At 33.5% G+C, this 26,319-nt stretch overlaps 1 long non-coding RNA gene across 2 annotated transcripts; it reads right to left on the reverse strand.

Annotated features, from left to right (window-relative positions):
• Positions 1–284: 284 nt before the first annotated feature.
• LOC144373640 (uncharacterized) lies at positions 285–26,319 on the reverse strand. 2 transcript variants are annotated; one of them, XR_013433234.1, is made up of 3 exons: positions 26,298–26,319; positions 15,543–15,649; positions 285–454 (listed from the first exon to the last, which is right to left on the reverse strand). It is a non-coding gene; the product is annotated as an uncharacterized LOC144373640 (long non-coding RNA). The 2 variants fall into 2 exon arrangements; XR_013433235.1 differs by lacking the exon at positions 26,298–26,319 and adding an exon at positions 15,908–15,926.

Here is a 26,319-nt window from a genome sequence, read left to right on the forward strand (position 1 = left end):
AATATAGACTGGGTAGGAGAAGGTGAGGGGTGCTATTGTTAATCTACATCCTGAAGGCTGTAGCTGCTTTTAAGGACAATGTGTATGTTTAGTCTGCACGTTAGATGGAATCTGAAGAGCAAAAATCTATACAAACTCAAAAGCAAAAGTGAGTGTATAAGTAGGAAATATTTTTTTAAGTCTTTCGAACTATGTTCTGTTATGATCTCTTCTAGGATTTTGCCTCATTATAGAATGCATTAAAGTAAGTTGTCACATATACAAGATCATCCCCTGTCAAAAACTTTGTCCCATATGAGAAAAAACATAATGCAATTTGCCAGTTATTTACCCTTTACACTAACTGTAATATAGGGATCGATGCACTGTCCAGCGTCTTTCAGACCAATTTTCTCAATCCTGATAGTGAGTAATGTCATTCCCGGTTCTGATGGCAACCTTGGTAATAAAGTACCTGGCAACAGAGAAACCTCAATAAAAGTTAGCTCCACCAATAATGCAGAGTAAATACTTTGACAAACAGAAGATATAGCCTACCTCTTAGGAACTAGCTAGGCATTATGTATTTTTATTTCCAAAATTCATGAACATCTGATGTTATACTTTTTTAGAAAAATATTTAAATTTACACATAATATATCTGCATTTCCCACCCATACAATCACCTTTAAGCAGAAATAATAATTTCTATAATAATAGTATATAGTATGTATAATAAAAGTATGTTAAAAACATCACTTGAGGAAGCCCAATGATACATAATAGTATAATATGCTCACATAATATTTATATTCAATATGTACTTCTATATTATATTCAGCATCTTAATATGAAGTGGTAGAACAAAGACAAGAAAAGCTTTTAAAATACTTGTTATTCTGTTCTATAGTCTGAGACATTTAATTAACAGTTGATCAATACATTCTTCTCTTTAGTTACTCCTAATAAAGAAAATAATTTACAATTTGATATTTATGTTTTAATTTAACTATATAGTCTAACTTCTATTCTTCATTCTATTTTGTATGATTTATTCCCTCAGAAATTAGTACTATACAGACTGACATATAAAATGGCCATTTGTATAACTGAACATTTTTTCCAAAACCAACTAAAATTTTTAAAACTAAAACCCACCAGAACAACATGACAACATTCACCCACCAAGAACATATGAAGGAAGAAATCAACTGTTCAGTATGTTCCCTTTTTTGAAACTACCAATAGAGAACAGATGCAAATAAGCTGATTTTAATCAAGTATGTATACAGAACCTCAAAATACACTTAACAAAAGATTTTGGTTGATGTTTTTCAAGTTTCTATTCAACAATGTGTTATGCTACTTTTAATGATGAGTTATTTGAAATACATGAAGTAATCAACACACTACATTTGAAAATACACATTTGATTGATGGCAAATGTGGCTTGAGGAAATTTTGGGAGGTGATGGGAATGTTCTGAACTTGTATAGTGATGGCAGATGCAAAACTCTATAGAGGTGTCAAAAATCGATGAATTTTATACTTACAGAAGGGAAATGTTATGAAATGCAAATTGTACCTCAACAGTGCTGTTAAAAATGTATTACTTTCTAATTTAAACAAATATGAAGACAATACAGACAAATGCAATAATAGGAAGGCCTGGAGGCTGCATTCCACTGTTGCATTAACAAACCTAAATGGGCTCAGGCTGATATCATTAAATATATACATAATACCTTTTATGCATGTTCTTTGATTGACAAGTGAAGGTACTTTTAGAAGAGGGGCTTGTACCTGGACATCTGGGATGAACTTCAGAAAGTTAAGAAACACTTCTGAAATTTTATGAAAAATGTGAATATGTATACATTTATATTTATATATATACATACATATTCATATGTATGTATATCATATATGAATTTTTCTGCAGAAAAGTTCATTCTATTATGTAGTACATGGCTGTATAAATATGCTACAGTTTATGTACACATTCTTGTGTTGATAGACATTTGAATTACTTCAAGTGTTTGGATATAGTTAACAGGCTATTATAAATACTCTTCTAACATCTTCTAGTGCCCATAAGCACCCATTTCTGAAACAGGGGAATCACTAAGTCACCTGGCATGTTACCTCCATACCTACTATGTAATGACAATCCATTTCCCAAGGTGGTTGTGCCAACTTTTATTCCTAGCCCAAGTGCAGTAGTGTTCCCATTGCTCCACATCCTCACTAGGTACTGTTTTCTCAGATTCTTCATGTTAGCCAATTTTGGTATAAAGAGATCAATCATTTTAATTTGCATTCCTCTGAAGATTAATAAGGTTGAGCACCTTTTAGAATAAATCAAATGTATGATTTCCTCTTTTCTGAAGTGTGTTCAATTATTTTGCTCGATTTTCTATTGAGATGTCTATCTTATTGAGCTGTAGGAGGTCTCTATTATTTTGCTGGACAAATGTTTTACAAATAGCTTCTTAGTAGTTTTCCTTTATAAAGACTTTTTGTTGAAGTAGAGCATATACATTTTAAAATGCACAAATTGTTAGTACAGTTTGCTGAACTTCCACAAAGTGAATACACCTGTATAACTAGTATCAGATCTAGGAAAGATATGATCAGCCTCCTGGGAGTGTCCTTCCCCCCACCCTATCCAATTCACTCTTCCAAAAGATATTATTATATTACTGCTAGTAATATTCAAATTTCTTAATATCTTCCTTTACAATGAGTGCTTTTTATGTCATATTTAAGAAAACTTACCCCACTCCAAAATCATAAAGGTATTATCTTGAAAGCATAGTTTTGCCATTCACACTTAATTCTATATGTCACATAGAATTATTGACTACGGTGTATAGTAGGAGCTTTAATTTTATTCAATTTCACATAAATACTCAATTGTCTCAGCACTACTCATTAAAAAGACTGACATTTTCCACCACTGATCTGCAGTCCCACCTCAATCATAAATCATGTGGCAATCACTTTCTGAGTTTTCTATTCTGTCTTACCGGACTGTTTATCCTCTTACCACTAATACAGTATCTTAATTCTATAGGTGTATAAAAGGTCCAGGAACTGCAATAAAAATTCAGATGAGTTTCAGAAAGAGTCTATCTTTATAAACTGCTTCTTCTAATTTATGAACTAGTATATATCTTTACATTTTAAAAATCATAACAATTATTTAATAGAATTTTATTTGACCTAAAAGCCTTCAGAAAAAAAGACCTACAGATCCAGGGAAAACTCCTGTTTTTTTGTTTATGTTCCATGAAGAATGTATGGCCATGTAGAAATGACTGGAAAAGGGGGTGTGAGCTAATGGTAAAAGGCTGCCAGGGTCCCAGCAAGCCCTGTCTGGTCAGATTCTTCTTGGCCTCTCTGTATAGCTTTGTTTCCTTCTGGACCTAAGGCAGGTCCTGTCTGGAATGAGGGTTTGTAAGGGAGGGGTAAGGGAGGGTAGGGGGACAGTAAGGGAATAGCAGGGAGGGAAGGAAAGAGAAAGAGAAAGAGAGAAAGAGCGCTTTCTAGGTTTTATGACTGGCTTTGGGAGAGAAGGGTGAATGGAAAGGAGGGCAGGAGGAGAGCAGAGGCTTTGCTGCTGAGGTTGCTTTTGGGATTCCAATCTCCTTCAGTTAGAAGTTCTCAGCAGGCAAAAACCTCACCCTTTGGGCTATCATATTCTGATCTGACCCTAACCACCTTCCCCCTCTCTCTCTCCCTCCTCCTCCCTTTCTCCTTTTAAGAAGGGAATGTGTAGATCTTTCCATCTTCTAAGATCTTCTTTGATTTCTCTCTTTAGGGTTCTGTAGTTTTCATTGTATAGATCTTTGACTTCTTTCATTGATTCTCAAGTATCATTTTTTTGAGGTTATTGTGAATGGAGTAGTTTTCCTCATTTCCTTCTCAGAGGCTTTGTCACTGATATACAGAAATGCCTTTGATTTATGGGTATTGATTTATATCCTGCTCCTTTGCTGAATTCATTTACTATTTCTGGAAAGATCGACCTTGCTCTTGGATAGGCAGAATTAATATTATCAAAATGACCATACTACCAAAAGTGCTATATAGATTTAATGCAATTCCAATCAAAATCTCAATGGCATTCCTCATAAAAATAGAAAAAGCAATCATGAAATTCATCTGGAAAAATAAGAGACCAAGAATAGCTAAAGAAATCCTTAGCAGGAAGAGTGAAGCAGGGAGTATTGCTATATGAGACCTTAAACTATACTACACAGAAATAGTAACAAAAACAGCATGGTTTCAGCACTAAAACAGACTGGTAGGACAATGGTACAGAATAGAGGACACAGAGACTAACCCACAAAATTACAATCATCTTATTTTAGACAAAGGTGCCAAAAACATGCACTGGAGAAAAGATAGCATTTTCAACAAATGGTGCTGGGAAAACTGGAAATCCATATGCAACAAAATGAAATTAAACTCATAACTCTCACCATGCACAAAAACTTAACTCAAAATGGATCAAGGACCTAGGAATTAAGCCAGAGACTCTTCGTCTAATAGAAGAAAAAAGTAGGCCCTAAACTTCATCATGTGGGTTAGACCACAACTTCCTTAATAAGACCCCTATGGCACAAGAATTAAAACCAGGAATCAATAAATGGGATGGATTCAAACTAAAAAGTTTTTTTGTCAACAAAAGAAAACAATCCGTGAGGTGAACAGAGAGCCTACATCCTGGGAGAAAATTTTTACCCCTCACACATCAGATAGAGCACTAATCTCTAGGGTATAGAAAGAACTCAAAAGCTAAGCACTGAAAAAACAAGTAAACCAATCAAAAAATGGGCCAAGGACTTGAACAAACACTTCTCAGAAGAGGATATACAATCAATCAACAAATATATGAAAAAATTTTCAACATCTCTAGCAATCAGAGAAATGCAAATCAAAACTAAGATACAACTCCAGTCAGAATGGCAGCTATTATGAAGACAAACAACAATAAGTATTGGAGAGGATGTGGGGAAAAAGGCACACTCATACATTGCTGGTGGGACTGCAAATTGGTGCAGCCAATCTGGAAAGCAGTATGGAGATTCTTTGAAAATCTGGGAATGGAACCACCATTTGACCAAGCTATTCCTCTCCTTGGACTATACCCAAAGGACTTAAAAACAACATACTACAGGGACACAGCCACATCAATGTTTATAGCAGCACAATTCACAATAGCTAAACTGTGGAGCCAACCTACATGCCCTTAAGTGGATGAATGGATTTTAAAAAATGTGGCATATATACACTATGAACGTTTTTAAAAGAGAATAAAATCATGGCATTTGCAGGTAAATGGATGGCATTGGAGAAGATAATGCTAAGTGAAGTTAGTCAATCCCCCAAAAACAAATGCCAAATGTTTTCTCTGATATAAGGAGGCTGACTCATAATAGGGTAGGGAGGAGGAGCATGGGATGAATAGATGGATTCTAGATAGGGAAGAGGGGAGTGAGGGAAAGAAAGGAGGCAGGGGATTAGCCTCCTAATGAATGTGATGGACATCATTATCCAAAGAACATGTCTGAAGACACAAATTGGGTGTCAACCTACTTTATATAGAGAGATACGAAAAATTGTGGTATATATGTGTAATAAGAATTGTAATGCAAAAAAAAACCAAGTACATGAATAACGTGAATTGGCGTGAACATACTTTATACAAAGATAAAAAAAATTGTGCTCTATATGTGTAATAAGAATTGTCCATTGTCGTGTATTAAAAAAAATAAAATCAATAAAAGAAAAAGAAGGGAATGGGGAGTGGGTAGGGAAAAACTGTGGAATGAACCCGAACTAACTTTCCAATGCACATATGTGAATATACAATAATGAAACTCATCATTTTGAATATCTATAAGATACTAATTTTAAAAAATGTAAATAAATAGATCAGTAAAGTGGATGAAAGGGTACAGTGGGAGGGAGGATGAGGAGGGTGAAGGGACTGAATTGGAGCAAATTATATTCCATGCATTTATAATTAGTCCAAATGAATCTAATGTCAAGAATAACTATTATGAACAAATGAAAAAAAGAATAATGACTTCACTGTTTTTATAAAATGCATTCTCATAAACAATTCAATTGAGAGAAATGAAAAAAAGTAAAAGAGAATGTATAATTCAACATCTCACAAACCATAACAATTATTAAGTCACTCTTCCATCTTTTTCTCTAATTTCAAGATGGCTCCAGTTTCATTTTCTTTTGATATTCTTTTATTTTTTCAACAAAGGTTTATTTTCTACATAAAATTCTTATATTTCTTTTGTTGAATTTATAATAAGGTCCTTGATATTATTTAATACTACTATAAATATTATAATAGTTCATTTTCTAAGCAACTATTACTTGTTTGAGATAGAATTGATTTGTCTGTACAGATTTTATATCCAGGAACTGTATTATCTTATTAATGAGTTATGAATAGGTTTTTGCATATATTCTCTATATATTCATAAATATGCAAATAAAGAACATCCCCCCTTTTATATTTCATTTTCTTGTCCTAGTGCAGTAGCTTCCAAAACAAGGCTGATGAAAAGAAGTAATAGATAATCTTGTTTTGTTCAAATTCATCATTAAATGATTTTGGGCTGTAAATGTCATGTAGCCATGTTTTATCAAGTTAAAAATGTTTTTCTGTTCTTTGCCAAGAATTGTTTAAAATCAAGGCTGTATTTCAAATTTAACTGAAAACTTTTTCTGCATTGTTGACAACTTTATGAAATCTTTCCCCTTAATCTGCTAATGTGAACTACCTTGATAAATTCTGCTAACAATAATTTGAAAAACCACTCATTAGTTCAGGGAGATTTTCTGAATTATTTTCCACAGCATCCTATGTTTATTCAGTCACTCTTCATTTGGCAGTTACATTATTTCTAACTTTTTATCATTATAAAAAACACCTAAACAGAGAATCTTGTGTATATGCATATGTTTTCCCCTCTTTTTCCTGTATTTTGGGGGTGCATCTTCAGAATAAATTCTCAGGAATGGGATTGCTAAGGAAAAAATATGTACTTATATGTTGTTAGAGAATGCTCAATTCCCCTCCAAAGGAACTGCACCATTTTTCTATTCCCACCAGTGATTAATAAGTATCTATTTCCCCTAAGACTCTCCAACAGTAGCTTTAATTTATGTTTTTATTAAAAATAAAGTTGAGTATCTTTTTATATGTTTAACGGGTATTTTTAAAATGTGTGTGTGTGTGTGTGTGTGTGTGTGTGTGTGTGTGCATGCTCACATGCTTGCTCATATTGTCTGTTCCTCTCATGTATTCTGCTTTGGTTATTACAATTAACATTTTTCTTTATACATTAAGAATGTTGGGTTGGGATGTAGCTCAGTGGCAAAGTGTCTGCCTTGCATTTGCAAAATCCTGGAATCGAACCCCAGTTCTAAAAAAGACAAAAGAGAACCCACCCCACCCCACCCCCAAAAACCCCCAAGAATGTTACCTCTTTTATGTATTACCTCTTTACTACCTGTTTTGACATTCAAAAGATGATTGCTTTACAACTTTCAAAGTCTTTTTGATGTTAAGATTATTTTTTGCCAAGTTGATATTAAACTTGTTGTTACTTTGGGGTGAGTCAATTTTATAAGCTGTCATTATCTAGATCTTTCAGTTGAAATGGTAGGGCTGATGCTATATTCCTTACCAACAATCTTTTTGCCTGAGACTACACAGTAAGGTTTAATGTAATTATTATGCTTCAGATAATTTAATATGGAGGCAGTGATTTCAAGTCTGAATTTCTTGTTTAATTCAAGGTAGAATGTCAAACATTGTGTTCCATAATTAAGGAAGCTGACTGTAATTAAGATCATAGATTACATAGAAAGGTGCCTATTTAAGGTGTTTCAGAATGCTCTATGATGTGCTCTCTCTACATGGTCAACTCTTACATACTCAGTGAGTCCTAAATCTGGACAGATTTATTGAACTCCCTCAGCCCTTCTTTTTTGCCAACCTACGACATTGGTGCACATCTCTAATCATAATCATGTGCTTTTGGCTCTGTCTTGCTGACTACACAATAAGCATCCTGAAAGGTGTGGGAACTGTTCCTTTTGTGGTATGCACAAGGAATAAACAGATCTTTGTTGAAGAAATATTTTATTGAATGAATAACTGAATTTCCAGTTCTAGAGGTTATCATGCTCTAGTAAACAAATGGCTAGAGAATCTATATCAATGAGTGAAGAAATAATAAACATAAAAGAAGATCAAATACTAGAATAATACCATACCATCTATAGCTCCCAGGTAGATGAAAAAGGGTGCATGTTTTTGCATCAAAGATAGAACCATGATAGTTGTAAATTGAGCCAATGCATTAAAAGGAAGATTTCTAAGTGAAGAATTAACATATCCAATTACATAGTGTAATATGAGAACAAGTCAACTACATTCATAAAATTCGAAGACTAACAAGGATAAGAAAGAAATCACTACACACAATCCAGTGTAAACTGTGCTATTCCAGCTAGATCATCTGCTCTCAGATCTAGAGCAAAGATCAGAAGAAATGTTCTTCCAAATGGAACTGCTATGTAAATAAGAAATAGCTAACACTTGTGAGTATTTGTGTTGTGCTACATACTATCCTACTCCTCTCATCTAATTCTCACAACAATAGTTTAGTTCTATTTTTCAGAGGTGAAAAGTGAGGCATAGAAAAACAAATTATCCATAATCACACAGCAGTTTGGCTACAGAGTCCATGCTTTTAACCATCATGTCTCATTTTAATATTTTTATTTTAATTGTCCCTAAAGCCTTAAAAGGAACTGCAGGAGAACCTCCCCATCTCAAGCTTCTGCAAAGTTCCTTTTGCCATGTAAACATAACAGTCACAGGTTCCCAGGATTAGAATATAGACATTTTTTTGAGGCCACTATTTGTGCCTCATACTTTTAAATATGGAAAACTCTAAATGGCTACAGCTGTCCAAACCAAGTTTTCAATAACATCCCAGGGATGTTATTGAGCTGTCACTAAGAACTCCCAAGTAAGGGATTGATTAAAAAATAGTAACATTTGAACTTTGTACACTGAGCAGTGCACATTCACAGGAATGGACAGAGACTGAGTAGCCCAGATAGCAATATGATAGGTCTTTAACACTCATATAGCAGTGAGCAGCAGGACTGTGTTCATTTGGTTAATTCCACTTTCAGTTTTTACTGCAAGACAAAGGAAGCCATTGGTAGCTGGTGAGCCCCAAGTTGTACTGAACACAGAAAGCACGTCTTTTTCTGACTTATCTGCCCCCAACCACCTCTTATGCACCAACCAGAGTAAGCATGCTCTCACTGGTGTCAAAAAGAGTTGGAAGGAATTACTGAATTCAGTGTGATTTTCTGTGAGAGGAAGATTCTAAGCCTAAACCTAAAGACAACTCTGATAAAATAATGACAATGAATTGGAAGGTTTGGAACCATTTTACCACACTACTGTAATAGGGGATACCAAAAAGTCCATCTTGTTGATGGAAACTGTTTATTAACAGGTGGTACTTGGGTAAAAACTTAAGTTGCTCTATTTCATTGTGCTTCATCTGTGGAAAACAATTTATGAAGGTAGCTATGGATCCCCCAAATGGCTGTTTGTTAAACATAGACAAGTTTGCTTAAGAATGTTTTAAAAACTGTGTAAAAACATCTGACCTAGCCAAGAATGTTACAGCCACTGCCACTGTGGAGAGGAAAGGGAATTGTGCAAGTAAGGCCTCTGCCTCTGCTGGGCACCCAACAGCACTGACACAGACCCAGCAATGAAACACCACTGTACCTGCAACAGGTACAGAAAAACAATGGGAGAACATCTGAAGCCCCTCACCCCCCCGCCCATAACTTCTTTGTTCCAAGAGGGTGCTGAGAAAAATGAAGGTCTAAGTATCAAGTAGGATGGCCTCACATTCAATAGTCTCTGTGTAGCCATAGAGATCATGGAGAATCAGACAAAAAAAGGACCACCAACCCGAGGATGAGTCTGGAGTGACATGGATATGAAGGTCAGTGGGATCCTTAAGGCCCTGTCCTCACATGCAGAAGAGGAAGTCATTCTTTTCTTTCAACTTTTTATATTTGCTTTTTAAAAATTTCTATTGTTTATATCTCATATCATACCATAAGGACAATTTCTAGTCCAAAATTGGAAATGGCATGACAGTCTTTGTTCCAAAATAGTACATTATTGTCTAGGTAAGAACATTAAAAGAGGAAAATTACCAAAGATTATATTTTTTTAAAACACTGATTTGAATTTGCTTTTTACATGATATTGTACAAATGTTTGTCACAGGCATTTACTTCAATAAGAGGTGAGTCAGTCTTCATTTTGCCTTGGTGCTTGGTGAATTAAATGTCATGAATAAGGAGTATAAAATTTGTTGTCCATACTTTTAGGACAGAGATGGACCTGATATCTAAAATGTAAACTAAGCATTATCATATGTGTGTGATTATATATTTATGTCTTCTTTGTTTTAGATTTATCATACTTGCAATTAAATTCAGATGTTTGATACTACCAATTCAAAGTCTGTCACACACATTTTTTAAGTGCACATTTCTTTGTAATTTTAAAATCCAATAAAAAGGATATATATAAAATAATATTTTCTATTATTTTGGGATAATTTTAACATAATTTAAAATAATGGTATTGTCAAATCATTATTTGGTCATAACATTTTGTAAATGGCACAAAACATGAAATGGGTCTTAAAAATCTAGCAAGAGAAAAATTTTGCAATTTGTACTGCACATCTGCAATTTGTACACACATACAAATTGTGTGAAAATATGAAAACACATGCACAATTTCTTTTGGTTGGTAACTGATTAGTAGTTGAGGAACTGCTCCAACCTTTCAAGATAAAGAGTAAAATCATAAGAAGTTTATTCACTTTGAAATTATATTAAAAGTTTGATAAAAATCTTAGGGGTCATTAGCATTCAAACAATAATATTTCTAGGTCTGTCAAAAATTATACTTTATTAAAGTTGTTTGTATATAGGTTATATGAGTATATTCTTGTTTTTATTTTCTTTATTGACTGGTACTAGAAATATGTATTTTTCTGTGTTCAGAAATATGTGATTTGGATAATGGCTGAATTCTTAAGTGTCACCATCATATCTGGAAAAAAATAATAAATACTCTCACAAAACCTAAGATGAATCAGTGGGTATATGCTTCATACACAGATGCCATTTAGCATGCAAGGAAGAGTTACTACAGGTGTTGGGTTAAAATTTGAGTGGCCAGAGGACTTTCAAGAAAAAGCATGCCTGGGGCTGGGGATGTGGCTCAAGCGGTAGCGTGCTCGCCTGGCATGCCTGCGGCCCGGGTTCGATCCTCAGCACCACATACAAACAAAGATGTTGTGTCCGCCAATAACTGAAAAATAAATATTAAAATTCTCTCTCTCTCCTCTCTCACTCTCTCTTTTAAAAAAAAGAAAGAAAAAGCAGGCCAGATGTTGCTTAGAGCCTTGATGAAGAGCCTACTCAATAGACATTTCCTATGAACCAATTTCTGCAAAGCTCTGGAGAAAACCTTTTGACTTCAAGTGACAAGATTCGTGGATTAAAAAACAAAACAAACAAAACAAAACAAACTGAGCCAGACATAGTGCTGCATGCCTGTAATCCCAACAACTTGGCAAGTTAAGGCAAGAGAGGCCAGTGTGGGCAACTTAGCAAAACCCTGTTTCAAAATAAAAAAATAAATCAAAGAGCTGGGGATGTAGCTAGGTGGTAGAGCATCCCTGACTTCAATCCCCAGTACTACAAACAAACATGTAGAAACAAATTATAAAAAATAAATCTTTCAAAACTGCTTGAGAGTAATAGAATATTAACAAGCCTTAAAACTATTAAAAAACAGCTAGGAGAACTACCAGATAACATTGAATGGTATTTTCCTTTCCTTTCAATATAAGTACATGACTGGATGAGGGACTCTGGCTCTGACTGTTTGGCTCAGTCTGAGAATTTGAGACTTTGAGAGAAAGGATGTGCTCGGAGAGCCAGAGTCTATCTGCACACTTTGGTGGTATTTACTGTTTAACCCTAAATATATTCTGAAATTCTGTGAAATAAGGATGCCCTAATATTCATGGAACAGCAATGAATATTTTGTTGCAGTTTTCAACTTCCTATATGCATGGGTAAGAAAAAAACTGCACTTTAGCTGAAAATGAAATACATATTTGCTTAACTCTCAAGTTCAACTCAGAATTGAATATTTATGCAGGAAAGAAACAAGTACAGGTTTGATATTAAAGAAGTTAAATTCACTCTTCATTTTGAGTTTCAAAAAAACATTTTTTGTACATATCTAAGACTATATAAAAGATGAATAACCAATACAAATTTAGAATAATGTTGAGATTGCTAGGCTTATGTTTAGGTCACTCAGAAACGTTTTTTTAAATTTTGTCTAAAATTGTGACATGGCTATTTGTGCATGTGGTACTAGGAAATGAATGTAGGGCTTCACACATGTGAGGCAAGCACCCTACCACTGAGCTACATCCCTAGTTCTTTCTATTTTGAGACAAAGTTGCCCCCACTGGCCTCAAACTTGCAATCCTCCTGCCTCAATTTCTCAAGTAGCTAGGATTATAAGCATATAATCCTGGCCAGCTATTTTTTTTTAAATTTGTATTACTTTGGTTTATCATTTGGAAGCTTTAATATTCAACATGATAAATAAATTTTCAGGTAATAAATAATAGGTTATAAATTTTTATCCTCTATTTAAATGAAATCTACTGAGATTACCTTAAGAAAATTAAACTACTATTTGGACTTAAGCCAGTTAGTGTTTAAAGCAGTACAAAAAAGTTACTGTCTTATGAGAATTGAAGGCTTTGAAAATGATAATAATGTCAAAGAAAGGTTCAACAATTTTTTATTCTTTTCAAGAAAGGTTGGATAAAAATCCATTTTTGATTTTAAGTGGGAATAAACTACTCTTGATCATACCATATTCATATATTATACTTTATCTCATTAGCTTAACAGTAGTAGTGTTTACCATGTGTGTTTGTCAAAACTTATAAAGCTGTACATTAAAAAAGATGCCTTTTATATATGTAAGGGACACCTTAATAAATCTTTTTTTAAAAAGATCACAATAAGCTAGATGCTATAGCACAAGCCTGGAATCCAGGTGACTTGGGAGGCTGAGGCAAGAGGATCCCAAGTTTAAGACTAATCTCAGCAACTAAGTGAGGCCCTAAGCAACTAAGTGAAATCCTGTCTCAAAATAAAAAATAAAAAGGGCTGAGAATGTGGCTCACTGGTAAAGTACCCCTGTGTTAAATCCTCAGTACCAAAAAAAAAAAAAAAGTACAACAAACTTACAATTATATAAATTACATAAAATAAAGGTAATAAAAATGTTATAATTCTTAGAAGCACCCTGCCATGATAATGTAGACACAACAGCCTTATCACGAATGAAATCTTGGATGTCCACAGTATAACAATTTTTTTCCCATTCTACAATTAAGTTAAAGGTCAAATTGTCCTTCAATGACATTTTCAATTTTATAATGACACAGGCCCTGGAAAATATGATCAAAAATCAAATATAGCCAATTGAACTATATGTACTCTTTCTTACTTTGAGGAAAATAATTCATGGAATAGAAAGGTTTAGTTAGCTTTCTGTATCTCTGAAATAAAATACCAAAATGCTATATCAGAATAAAAAATCTAATTACTTTGGGCTTAATCTTTCATAGCAAATAGACTTAATTTACAGAGTTTCTTTTCAACTCAGCAACCTGAACCCCATAAAGACCTGTCCATTTCATGACTTACATCATCTGCTTTAAGGATCTTGTTTGCTACAGAAGTATAACTAGTGAACAAATAACCAAACCCAGAAATTTATAGAACTGGAATCTATTTCAATTACAGCATGTGGTTTGAAAAGGAAATAAAAAATGCAGAAAAATTTTAGCAAATTTATTTACCACATCATCTCAGCAATCTTGAATTTCCTACAAATATAACAAGTAAAATATAGCTCTTTATTCATAAAGACAAGCAGATTGGAAATAATTACCTTGTACCAAAGAAACACTAACAATAACATTTTATAGTGATTGTAATTTTTCTAATAATCCTATGGTGTAGGACTGTTAACATCATTTATAGGTGATAATGAAAATACAGTAGCCACCACTACCCCAGCAAATGAAAAGTATAATGCCAAATGATTTGTATGTGGTGCCTAATTTTCATTGTAACCCTATGAATTAGACATTGTCAACATCTCCTTTTATAAAGAATTAAGTACAGTCACTTAACTACTGATTGGCAGATGTTAGACTCAAAAGCGCAGGTATGTTATTGGTCTAAGCCTATACTGTTTATATTTCAAACGTCTTCTACCAAAGAGTATTTAAATTACTCATATATGACTTTAATTATGAAGTTTTCTGGATGATATGTATATTATATTTAATTATACCATAAAGCATAGAGTCTTTTTAAAAAATGCATCACAATAGTACAGTGCTATTTCTACACTTCCAAAAATGAACTAATTCATCAGAAGTAAAAACTGTGCACTGTATAAGAACAGAAGAAAGTATAGAAGTAGAAGAGGCAAATAATTTACTCAGGGTGCTTGACTAGGGTATTTTACAACCTTGTCAAGATCTTCCAAAAATAAAAAGGACTTGCTATGTATTCTTTATTTCCCTGTTAAGGGCAACTGTTTAGTATCTATTCCTCCAGGTGCAGGTTTCACAATCATATATGATTATTTAAAGAACAGCTAGATATATAAAGAAAAGAATTAACATAGCAAACAGTTACTCTAGAAAGCCTACTTACAATGTTGGTCTATGGCTAGCATCTGGGAACCTGGATTTCAGCAGGATTCCCATCATGCCCTGTTAAGAAGATCACTGTGCCTAAACCGTCCATGCAAACAATATGGTTTGTGCTGAACACTTGCTTTCTTCCTGGAGTCTGTAGTTTTGGTTCACGCTAACCCCAATAAGTGTCTTGTGCACTGAATCTCTACAGTGCTTCCCCAATAGACAATATTTTTTCATTTCACAGGTGTGAAAGAATGTTGAGAGAATCAAATACATATTTGACTCTGCTGGGAGAGGACTCTTAGAAGTTTGGTTTCCTCTGGAATTTGTTTGTGTGCCTTTACCCTTTGCTGATTTTGTTCTTGTGTTTTCTTGTTGTAATGACTCAGAATACAACTGTGAGTACAGCTATATGCTGAGTCCTGTATACCTAGCCAATCACTAAACATGGGATGTTTTGAGGATCCCTGACACAAATAGTAAGATACTTTCACAATAAACCGATAGCTACCGCTAACAGAATGGCCATGATAATTTGCTTAAGATTGGCAAACCTGGAGATGTTTTACCCGCCACTAACAAGTACAAAAGTAAGTTCCAAACACCTGACCTTGAATTATATAATGTACATTTTTTTGTACCCACCAGGCACTCTAGCAGGAAAAGAATTAGGAGACCCTGCTCCAGCACCACCTTCTTCTTCATCTTCTTCAAATTCCAAATGCTCTTCCTCACCAGGGGCTAAAATTCTCCTATATAAAAAAGGACAGAAAAATTAGTGAGCTACTCCACTTAATACACCAGCTAACCCTCATAGCCACTAACTTCCCAGATAAGATGCTGATTATTAGGTTGATGTTGATATAAATGTCAATGTCAATCATCTCATTGCTACCAGTCATATCACCAATACCAAATTTGATAGGGAAAAAAATACATAAATATTTGAAAAACAGGCATAAAATAGATAATAAAATCAGAAGACAAAATATGGATGCTTATTTATTTACCTTAATGGGCTAGGCTGAACATCAAATGGAAATTCTTTATTATATTTGAGAATATTTTTTAGGACTAGAATAAAGACATAGACAAACATTAGTCTTATATCTTAGTCTTACATGTTATGTAAGACTTATATATTAGTTAGTCTTATATGTTATATCTTAAATTGATACTTTTAATCTATTTTATAGTGTATTAAGCACACATTAATATATGTATTTTAAATTCCGAGCTTCACTATCATTTTAAGACTCTGCAATTGACTACTGAGTGTCTTAGCAAAATAAAAATGTCCATAGTGGACTGCAGGTACCAGTATTTTCAGAGTACTGTAAGATCTCCAAGGAAAGTCTCAGAGCCCTCATAGAAAATGAACCATAAAATAGTTCTCCAATGTACAAGGTCCTAGGTGATATGGGGTACCAGTGAAAGAGAATACCTCTTCTCCTGAAGTATTTTAATTAAAAGATTGATACTGAAGATGATTAATTAAAGAGAAATAGATAATCACATCTTATTCTTTATCCTAAATAGATTTCCCTCAATACTTATCACACTGGTAAGGTTTGTAGCAGCAAGGTTATAATTCCAATATTCCTTTTATGATGAAATTTATTGTATATGTGTGCACACATATATACATGCATATATATATATATGTGTTTGTGTATATATATATATATATATATATATATATATATATATATATTTACACGTGTGTACACACACACACACACAGCAGACTTTCTCCTCAGGGAAGTCATCAAACAACATAATGCTATCACCTCTTGTGTTCTGGTTGATTACTTTCTGGCATGTAAGCCTACAGACAGATGTTCTACAATTCTATCTGTATCTGGAAAAGTATTTTATGAAATTTATTGTTTCATTTCCCAATTTATGGGTTCCTAGTGACTACCTGCAATTATTTCAAGGTGAATATTTAGCATTATTAATTGGGCAACCCATGGTTTTTACTCTAATTACTCAGACTTTAATTTTGGAGTCTTGCAGATTTCAGTTAAAAGGAGTATGGCATATTGGGTTCCTAAATAAGGAAATTCAAAAAGAACAGGTTGTAATTACATAACTTATTCCAATAGGAGTCAATCATACAGTGAGAAAGAAGTTGGAAACTTGTACCCAGATTCTCATTACTCACTCTTATTCTCTCTCCCTTTAGCTCTTCTTCATCCTTTATCTCTTTCTTCTTCTCAACAAATGCATACCGAGTACTCACAATGTTCCAATCACTGTTTTAGGTGCTAAAGATACACAGTAATCAAGAACTCATATTTGGACCTTAGACCTTACTAAGGAAAAGTAGACAATAAATATGCCAACAAATAAACAAGATAATGTAAGATGTGATTAGTGGTATGAAGGATACAAGCAGGATGCTGTGTAAAAGCAGAGAGAACCTGGTAAAGTAGCTAAGGTAGACAGGGTGCCTTTCAAAACTAAACTGTAAGAAGACATTTGAGCCAAGACCTGAGATGAGAGGAATCATCCATAAGTGGCTCTAGCATAAGGCTTCCCAGGTATTAAAGAACAGGCTGGAGCAACAACAAAGGTTCCAAGTAGAAAACAGTTTGCCTTATTCAAGGCACAGAAAGGACTGTGGGAACTTAAGTCTGACAAGCAAAGGGGAAGCAGCAGGAGATCAAAGTAGAAGGTTTAAACCACAACCTAGCCCTACAATTACAACAATAACTTGAACATTTACATAAATACTCTAATCTCCCCAGTTCTTAAATGAGAATGCTACTTCCTTTACAGGCTATTGAGAGAATTACAGCCTAAATAAATGTATACAAAATGGCAAGGGAAAATCTAAAATGGACATTCCCTCTCTCCATGACCTTTTTGATCTAGTTGACTAGAATCCTAATATTTCTTATCTCACTAAGAAGTACTGTTTATTTTTAATACAAGAACATCTTTTCTATACTTCTGCATGATCATTATTACTAAACTATTAAATCAACTCAATATTAATAAGTAATATTAATAAATATTGATCACTTACACAACAATGGAATAGATACCAAGAATGGGGAGCAGGTAACAAAAAGATCATGTCTCACTCATACCAGAAACAAACACACAGAAATGATCATATTGTAATAAGAGTTTAATGAAATGAGCAAAAAAATCAACCATTAAAAATGTATATAACAATAATTTTTAAAAGCTGATCCTGTTATGGTGGCATGTGTCTGTAATCCCAGGTACCAAAAGCCTGAGTCAGGAGGACTAGAAGTTCATCTGCCTAAGCAACGTAGGGAGACCCTGTCTCAAATTAAAAATAAAACAATAAAAGGGCTGGGGTTGTAGTTCAGTGGTAGAGTGCTTGCCTTGCACATGTGGCAATGGGTTCAATCCTTAGCACTACATGAAATGAATAAATAAAATAAAGGTATTGTGTCCATCTACAACTAAAAATGTTTTAAAAAATAAAAATAAAAAGGACTGGAAATATAGCTCAGTGGTAGAGCACCCCTGGGTTCAATCCCCAGTACGTCAAAAACAAACAAAAAAGTTGAAAAATATCTTGGTTATTAAGAATATCTTGGCTGAGTGTGGTAGTGCACACCTGTAATCCCAGAGGCTTAGGAGGATTAAGAATTCAAAGCCAGCTTCAGCAAAAGTGAGGCATAAGCAACTCAGTGAGACCCTGTTTCTAAATAAAATACAAAATAGGGCTGGGGATGTGGCTCAGTGGTTATCTTGCATTTGTATTGTAACAGAATAATTAAATAGTATTTTCATTTCTTTGGTATCAAAGCTCTGAAGAGGAAGTATTTGCTTTAGAATAATAGCTTTGTTATATTATTTTTACAAGTTAAAGTACTATGAAACATTTAATTTATGTGAATAGCTTTAGAACAAATTTAAATAGCTTTAAAACAAATTCTGTTTTACTTTCTATAACTGTATTATAGGTTTACATTTTCAACAACTATGGAATAACAGATTCTATTGTTCTTTTAAAATAGCTTAAACTTTACATAGAGTTTTCTTTCTACCAATACTAGCAATGATGTCTTAGGAGGAATTGAAGAGGAGCTTGAATTTTACAAAAGACATTATCATAAGTATGAAGCATGTCATGGGTTGGAGATTCATTGGCTGATTTGGTAGGACTTACACACTTTGGATCACTACATGGCAGACATCTGATGCTACTCCACCATGGAAAATTCAGCACTCCCAGCTATTCTCTTGGAGCACAGACCTACCAACCTCCTGAAGCTAACCCTCAAAAGATGACACACAGGCAAATATCAAAATGCATTTTGCTTTTGGTGACTGACGTGTTTCATTTTTGTGGTAGGAAAATGGGCAGCTGCCTCAATTTTGAAAGGTTATTTTTTAAATTATAGGAAAAGATTCTTTCAAAACATTCAAATCTATTTAACTCAACACAATCTTGCCAAGTTCATACTACACTTAAAGCATTCAATAGGCTCTGGGGTGGGGGAAGAGTTCATTCAAATCTCTTTGAGGACTAAAACAAATACAAGTGAAAATAACACATGTGAGAATCTGACAATGGATAGTTAAAATGATTCTATACAGGAGAGGAGGCAGAGTTTAATTATGCCTCTATAGAGAAAGCAGAGAAAGCTTTCAGGGAGAGGTGGGATTTCTGTGAAGCCTTGAAGGGTGGCTTAACAGAAGGGAATTTTGCAGGGTGGTGGTGGGGAGATATGCTTGAGTAAGCAGCAGTACATTACTGCAATTAACATAAGAAAAAAATGTCTCAGACTTTCACAATCATAGTTTTAGTATTTTCAGCAGAATTTAAAAGATTTCAAAATGTTCAAGTAAAGAATACATCAGCCTAATAAACCAGCCAAGAGCTAGTGATGTAGCTCAGTGGTAGAGGATTTGCCTTATATGGGAAATGCCCTGGGTTCGATCCCCAGCACCACACACACACATTAAATTTAAAAAAAAAAAAAAACTTTTTTTAAAAGAAAGGAAACCAGTTAAGTTCAACATATTAAAAGTTAGAATTCACTATTTTCCTTAGAAGAGGCTTAACGTTTTAAAAAGAAAGCTTGAATAAGTATACTTAATCTGAAATATTACTAAATACCAATTTGTAGAAAATATTTAATTCCAACTCAATAATTAACTCACAACAAGTGCCCTGCTTGGATAAATTCCAAATTACAGAGTCTACCCTACTGAAATACAGAATACTCACTTATGTTTCTTTGAGAAGCAACAGCAAATTAAAATCATCTAAAAAGATAACTATCAAGAAGGGAAAAGTACAAATGAAAAACATTATATAAAGTATAATAAAGTGAATCTCCAAAATGCTCTTTCCATTTCTATTCCAAATCTTTTTTAAAAAGCCAAAAAAGTAATAGATTTTAACCTGATCTTCGACTAATACATGGCTCAATAATTTCTTAGGAATTTGAACTGGAGAGCTGTACTTAGGAATGATGTAGTACAGCACCACTACAGGTATTACTAACAGCATAGTGAAAGAACCAATCCAGGTGACCCTAAAACTCATTGCTGGGACTTACAAGCTAGTGTTGGTGTTGTCCTTAGCAGAATGTTACTGAGAGGATTCGAGTGCTTAGCATATAGATGCTATTCTAAAAAAAAAAAAGGCAATTAATGAAAGATCTTGTGAGGCAATAGAAGTACTTGAGTATGCTCAGAGGAAGAGAAGAGATAATAAATATATGAAATAAACATCCACAGTCTTTACGGCCACTCTGTGTATCTATAAGATTCTTAAATTTTGTTTGGAAACAAACAACTAATAGGAAATAGTGACTGAATAAGAAGCCAAAATCCTAATAATTTTTATCATAAAAAACTGAGGGCTGGTGACATAGTTTATGGTAAAGCACTTGTCTAACATGCCCAAAGCCCTTAGTTCAATCCCCTGCATCATCTCTCTCTCTCTCTCTCTCTCACACACACACACACACACACACACACACTCACACACAAACATAATTTTCAGTAGAACCACCATATAAACAACTGTTGCGATCTTTTATTTAAAGCCATCAATGTGTTTTTCTCAAAATAATCTTATATGTAGTCAGTCATAAAAGATCATATATCATATGAGTCCATTTAAATAAAATGTCTACAATAGGACAATTTATAGACAGAAATCAAACTAATGGTTTTCTAGGGCTGGGAATTGGAAGGGATTTTAGGGGGATGGCAAGAAGTGAATGACTGCTCATGGGAATAGGGTTTCTTCTTGTGGTGATGAAAATGTCCTAAAATTGATTGTGGTGATGTCTGCATAACTCTTCCAATTTACTAAAAAAATTGAATGATACATTAAATTGGTGAATTGTGCTTTATATAAATTATATCTCAATCTTATACAAAGTATTTATTAATGCTTTTGAGAAATAAAGTTTTAGGTACAAAAAAACCCCAAAATTTGTGAGAAATATTACATTGATTAGTATCCTTATATACATTGGATATAGGCATAAGAACTATTTCTGAATATAAGTTGTGTCTCTTATAACATCTCCAACTCTTATCATCTAGGGCTGGAGATGTAGCTCAGTGGTGAAATACTTGCCTAGCATGTGTGAGGTCATGGGTTTGATCCCCAGAACCACAAATAAAACAAAACTTTATGATCTGGATTACATAAAGAAACCAAAACTATTAAAATGACAGAATTCTTGCCATATTCAGAAGAATGGTGTTCTGAAGAAATGAAATATGATCATCTAAAACTGTGGAAAAACCACCAGAATCACAACAAATCTGCTATGCATTCCTTTGTTGTTGTCTGTTGTTGTTGTTAACTTTTCTTTTCCAACCCAAACAACAGAAAATCAGATCCCCTTCAGTATACTCTGAGAATCCTTTTTCTATCCTGGATCTGCAATACAATCACATTTCAGCTATCTCAATAATATATGTCTTTGTTAGAATTGCTATAATGAATTAGATATTGGCAGTTTGTGGAATTTATTGGAACATTCTATTTAGTTTTTTTTTGGCAGGGGGTACTGGGATTAAACTCAGGGGCACTTGACCACTGAGCCACATCCCCAGCCCTATTTTGTATTTTATTTAGAGACAGGGTCTCACTAAGTTGCTTAGTGCCTTGCTTTGCTAGGGTTGGCTTTGAATTTGATATCTTTCTGCCTCAGCCTCCCGAGCGGCTGTGATTACAGGCATGCACCACTGTGCAAGGCTCTCTTTAGTTCTTAAATTAATATTTTATCTCTTACTCAAAGCATGTTTACATTAAAAGGATTGCACTAGTGTGAACTGAGATACACTGACAAATGTTCTGAGATTTAGGCCCTGCTCACTTACTGGAGATTGAAGTGAAACAGGACAAACAAATCATTTCATTTCTTTCCTCAATAGAGAATGTGATCACAAGTCTGAGACTCCTTTCTGTTTGAAAATGCTTTGATTTTATGATTCCCTACTTAAAAATCTTACTTAGTTGGATAAATAAAATCTACTATTCCCTAGTCACATAAATGCACTGAGATGTGCAATCTTATCTCAATAAAAAAAGAGTACAGGAGCTGGGTTATAGTTCAGTTGGCAGAGCATTTGCCTTGCATGTGTGAGGTACTGGATTCGATCCTCAACACCACATAAAAACAAATAAATAAAATAAAGGTATTGTATCTATCTACAACTAAAAAAGTTTTTTTAAAAAGGCTACATTAACTTACATTCATTCAGTTATTCACACTGTGCCTTTGCCCATACTGCAGACAGTTCTAAGAGAGCAATCATTTGAAATAGCAGAAAGGCTTTATTTGGGAATATCCTAACCAACAAGATAACTGAAGGAATTGTTTACTTTTTAAAATTTTGAAGAAGGGAAAAAAATGGAGACAACAAAAAAAACACTTTGTAATGCATTCCCAACATTCAGACTGTAGTTTTCAATAACATGTAATGTGAATGGGCATTAATGACTGTAACCTTATATTCTCTACTGGACTCTACTGAAAATGTTTATCAAAATAATTATAATCTTATTAAAGCCATTAAGACAAATTAAAGGTTAATTTGGATATTTAGATGAAGTACAACATATATATTCTATAATAAAGATTAAATCCAAATGGTAATTAAAAATACAAATATTGTAGGAATTTTAAAAGCACCAAAAAATAAGAGAAATAAATCCAATCACTTTCTGTGCTAAACAATCTTAATATTCACAACAGATAAAACTCTCTTCCTAAAGGAATATCACTAAAAAATATAAAACAAACCTTACTTGGTTCTAGCTTCTTCAGGTCCTCCAGTTTAAATTCTTCCTGGGACTGTGTGGACTAAATTTAAAATATGCATATTATATCTTTTCATTACAAAGATTTCACTGCACCCTATGTCTTTTAAATGGCAAGAATAAAATATTTAAAATAAATATATTTCTTGTTTTAAAGGTAGAAAATGAAAAGTTCCAAACTGATTTTTGGAATATTCAAGCTAATAGAAACAGAAAAAATTAGAATCATATCTTTTATTTCTACCGTTTACAAAGTATGAACTAAATCATTTAAGTGTGAGTTCAACTGATCAATTCCAATTGTTATAAAACCCTTCTGAGATAATATTGCTTTGGGCATGAATGTCTAATATCTTATCAGAACAATTTAGAATAATTCATTTAAAAAAATCCATTTATCTGTAAAGCTGCACTTCGCAATTCCAAGCATGTTGCAATTTTGCCTATGGTTTTCTGTAGGAAAAAAAATGCTATAAATCCCAAGATAATTTTAACTGTCAGTTACTAAAATCAAGAATTTTTATTTATAAGAGATCTATAGGGACTGGGATTTTAGCTCAGTGGTTGAACACTTGCCTCACATGTGTGAGGCACTGGGCTCGATCCTCAGTACCACATTAAAAAAAATAAATAAAACAAAGATATAGTGTCCATCTACAATTTAAAAAATTTACAAAAGAGATCTATACTTCTTTAAATAAATTATTATTCCTTTTCTAGCACCTTGCAGATTTTAGAGAAGAGAATCAGAAGACAAAGGGCTGAGAAGTGGGAGAGAGATGAGTATATATTCTCTTCTAAACTAATATGCCACAACCAATTCTAAATCAAGTTTGGTTTGGTGATAGGTCTAGATATGATTTAATTATATATAATTTAATTATATATTATTTTAATTATATATAATTTAATTATATATAATTTAATTAGATATGGTCTGCAGTTACACCTGGCAGCCAGAAATGCCTCCTGGGCAGGTATTATAAATAATATGTTCCTCAGAAATCAGGCTTCCAGGAAAGGAGGAGGTACAGACCACTTCACAGGTAGAGGTCACTGGAGTTTTAGGAAGGAAAGACCTTTTAAAGTCACTTAAGAGTTCTCTAATCTCTCATTTCTTATATAAGGAAAACCAGGCCCAGAGCCAAAGCCAGGATGCAAGACTTAAGTCTTCTGACTCTAGGTCTCAGCTCTCTCCCCTAGGTCCTGCAGCCTCCTGGATCTTTTGGAGTACAAGATCTGGGGGTCTTTATAACCAAAGACAAGCTGGACAGCTATAAATTAAAGAATCAATAGCATTATCAACAACAACTCTAGTCTCAGAATAATAAAGAAAATGAAGAAAATGTTAATTTTTTCCTCATCACTTAACAAGGTTCATTTTTTGATATTAACCTGTTTGTTTTGTAATTTTAAAATGTTTTAGGAGGTCAAAAGACTTTAATCTCAGGCCATGTGGCTCACAGGTTCTACTCCTGAGCAACAAATGCTGGAGAAATCTAACTAATTGAAGGCAAATAGGTGACTAAAATATGGGATCATTAAAACTTTTTTACATTTTTTATTGTCTTCATATTCATAACATACTTCATTAACTATTAATTTATGTACCTGGATATCTAAGATTCTATTCATCAAGATTTAGATATTTTAAGTCTTAATTCAATGATGCCAGCTGATCACTTCCTAATCAGTTCCTAGATAGATTTCACAAATCTTACAGAAGTGGGATAGTGTATACTCTTTGTTCCTTTCCTTAAGCATATCAGCTATTTCCTTTGTGATAATTATTTTCCAGGACTAACATCCTAAGTCTCTTAAATCTATTGTGGATATTAGCACTTACTAAGGAAAAATGAAAAACACCCTTTCAAATTGTAGTAACATAATTTTTTTAAGTAGATTTTAAATATTTTAAAAATACAAATATATTTGGGCAAGAAATATGGCTAACCCTCTGGGGGCTTTTTCTCCCCAAACTCCTGTAACTAAGAATCAATAAACACAGGCCTATGGATTAAAAACTTGCTTAAGTTTAATTAAAAAGTTATGCAAAAAATTACTCCCATTTCCCCTTGTGCAAAAAAAGAAAAGTATTAATAAGACTGAATTAGGTCACCAGGGTTTTCACACTGCCTTTTCTTAAGAGATGAGGAAAAGGGGGATAGTAGAGGATAGGAAAGGTAGCAGAATACAACAGTTACTAATAGGGCATTATGTAAAATTGTGGCTGTGTAACCAATGTGATTCTGCAATCTGTATTTGGGGTAAAAATGGGAGTTCATAACCCACTTGAATCTAACGTATGAAATATGAAATGTCAAGAGCTTTGTAATGTTTTGAACAACCAATAATAGATAAATAAATAAATAAAAATAAAATAAAATTTATTCAAAAAAAAGAGATGAAGAAAAGACTAACACATATTTTTTACTATCTACAAGATTAAAAATTGACTTAACACTACTTACTCTGAGCCAGGAGAAAATGGGTGTTGTTTCCTCCCATTTCTTCTCTTCTTTTAGAATAAGTTACTTTAAAGTATCCCCTTTTACATAATCTCTATCAGGGAATCAACTTGACATACAAAAATTTTAATTCAAGGAAGAAAGAACAGTAGTGAAACATTTTGCAATCTTATATGTTTATTTAGCTGACAGGTCTGTATGCCAAGTTTTTGACTTGACCTAATTTTTTTTCCATTTGTTTTTTGGTTTGGGGGGTTTTGTGTGTGTTTTCTTTTTTGCTTTGAGAGGTGATAAATAAAGAGTTATGAAAATTCAGAGTTAAGCATTGAGGTGGAATGCACTTATTCCCAATCCTTCTGTTTTTCCAAGTGACTCGGAACAAACTCCAGTCTTTGGGTTACCCATGCTTTTCAACTAAAGTGTGGATGACTTCCGTTAGAGTTAAATAAGGCCTAAATAGTTAAGAAAAGAAATTCATTAAGTGATAAGTTATATATCTGTATAAATGTTCACTTAATGTTAGGCAAAGCATGATCAATCTGATTTTTTTTACTTAAATATAACAGTTTTTTGTTTATTTTTCTGCTTAATGGACTCAAGAGCAATTTCATTTGGAATTGAATATATCTAGATATTATTTGATGGTACCTTTTGCTCTTCTGTGAATTCA

Source organism: Ictidomys tridecemlineatus, unplaced genomic scaffold, assembly GCF_052094955.1.
Source record: "Ictidomys tridecemlineatus isolate mIctTri1 unplaced genomic scaffold, mIctTri1.hap1 Scaffold_45, whole genome shotgun sequence".
Taxonomy (NCBI): Eukaryota; Metazoa; Chordata; class Mammalia; order Rodentia; family Sciuridae; genus Ictidomys; species Ictidomys tridecemlineatus.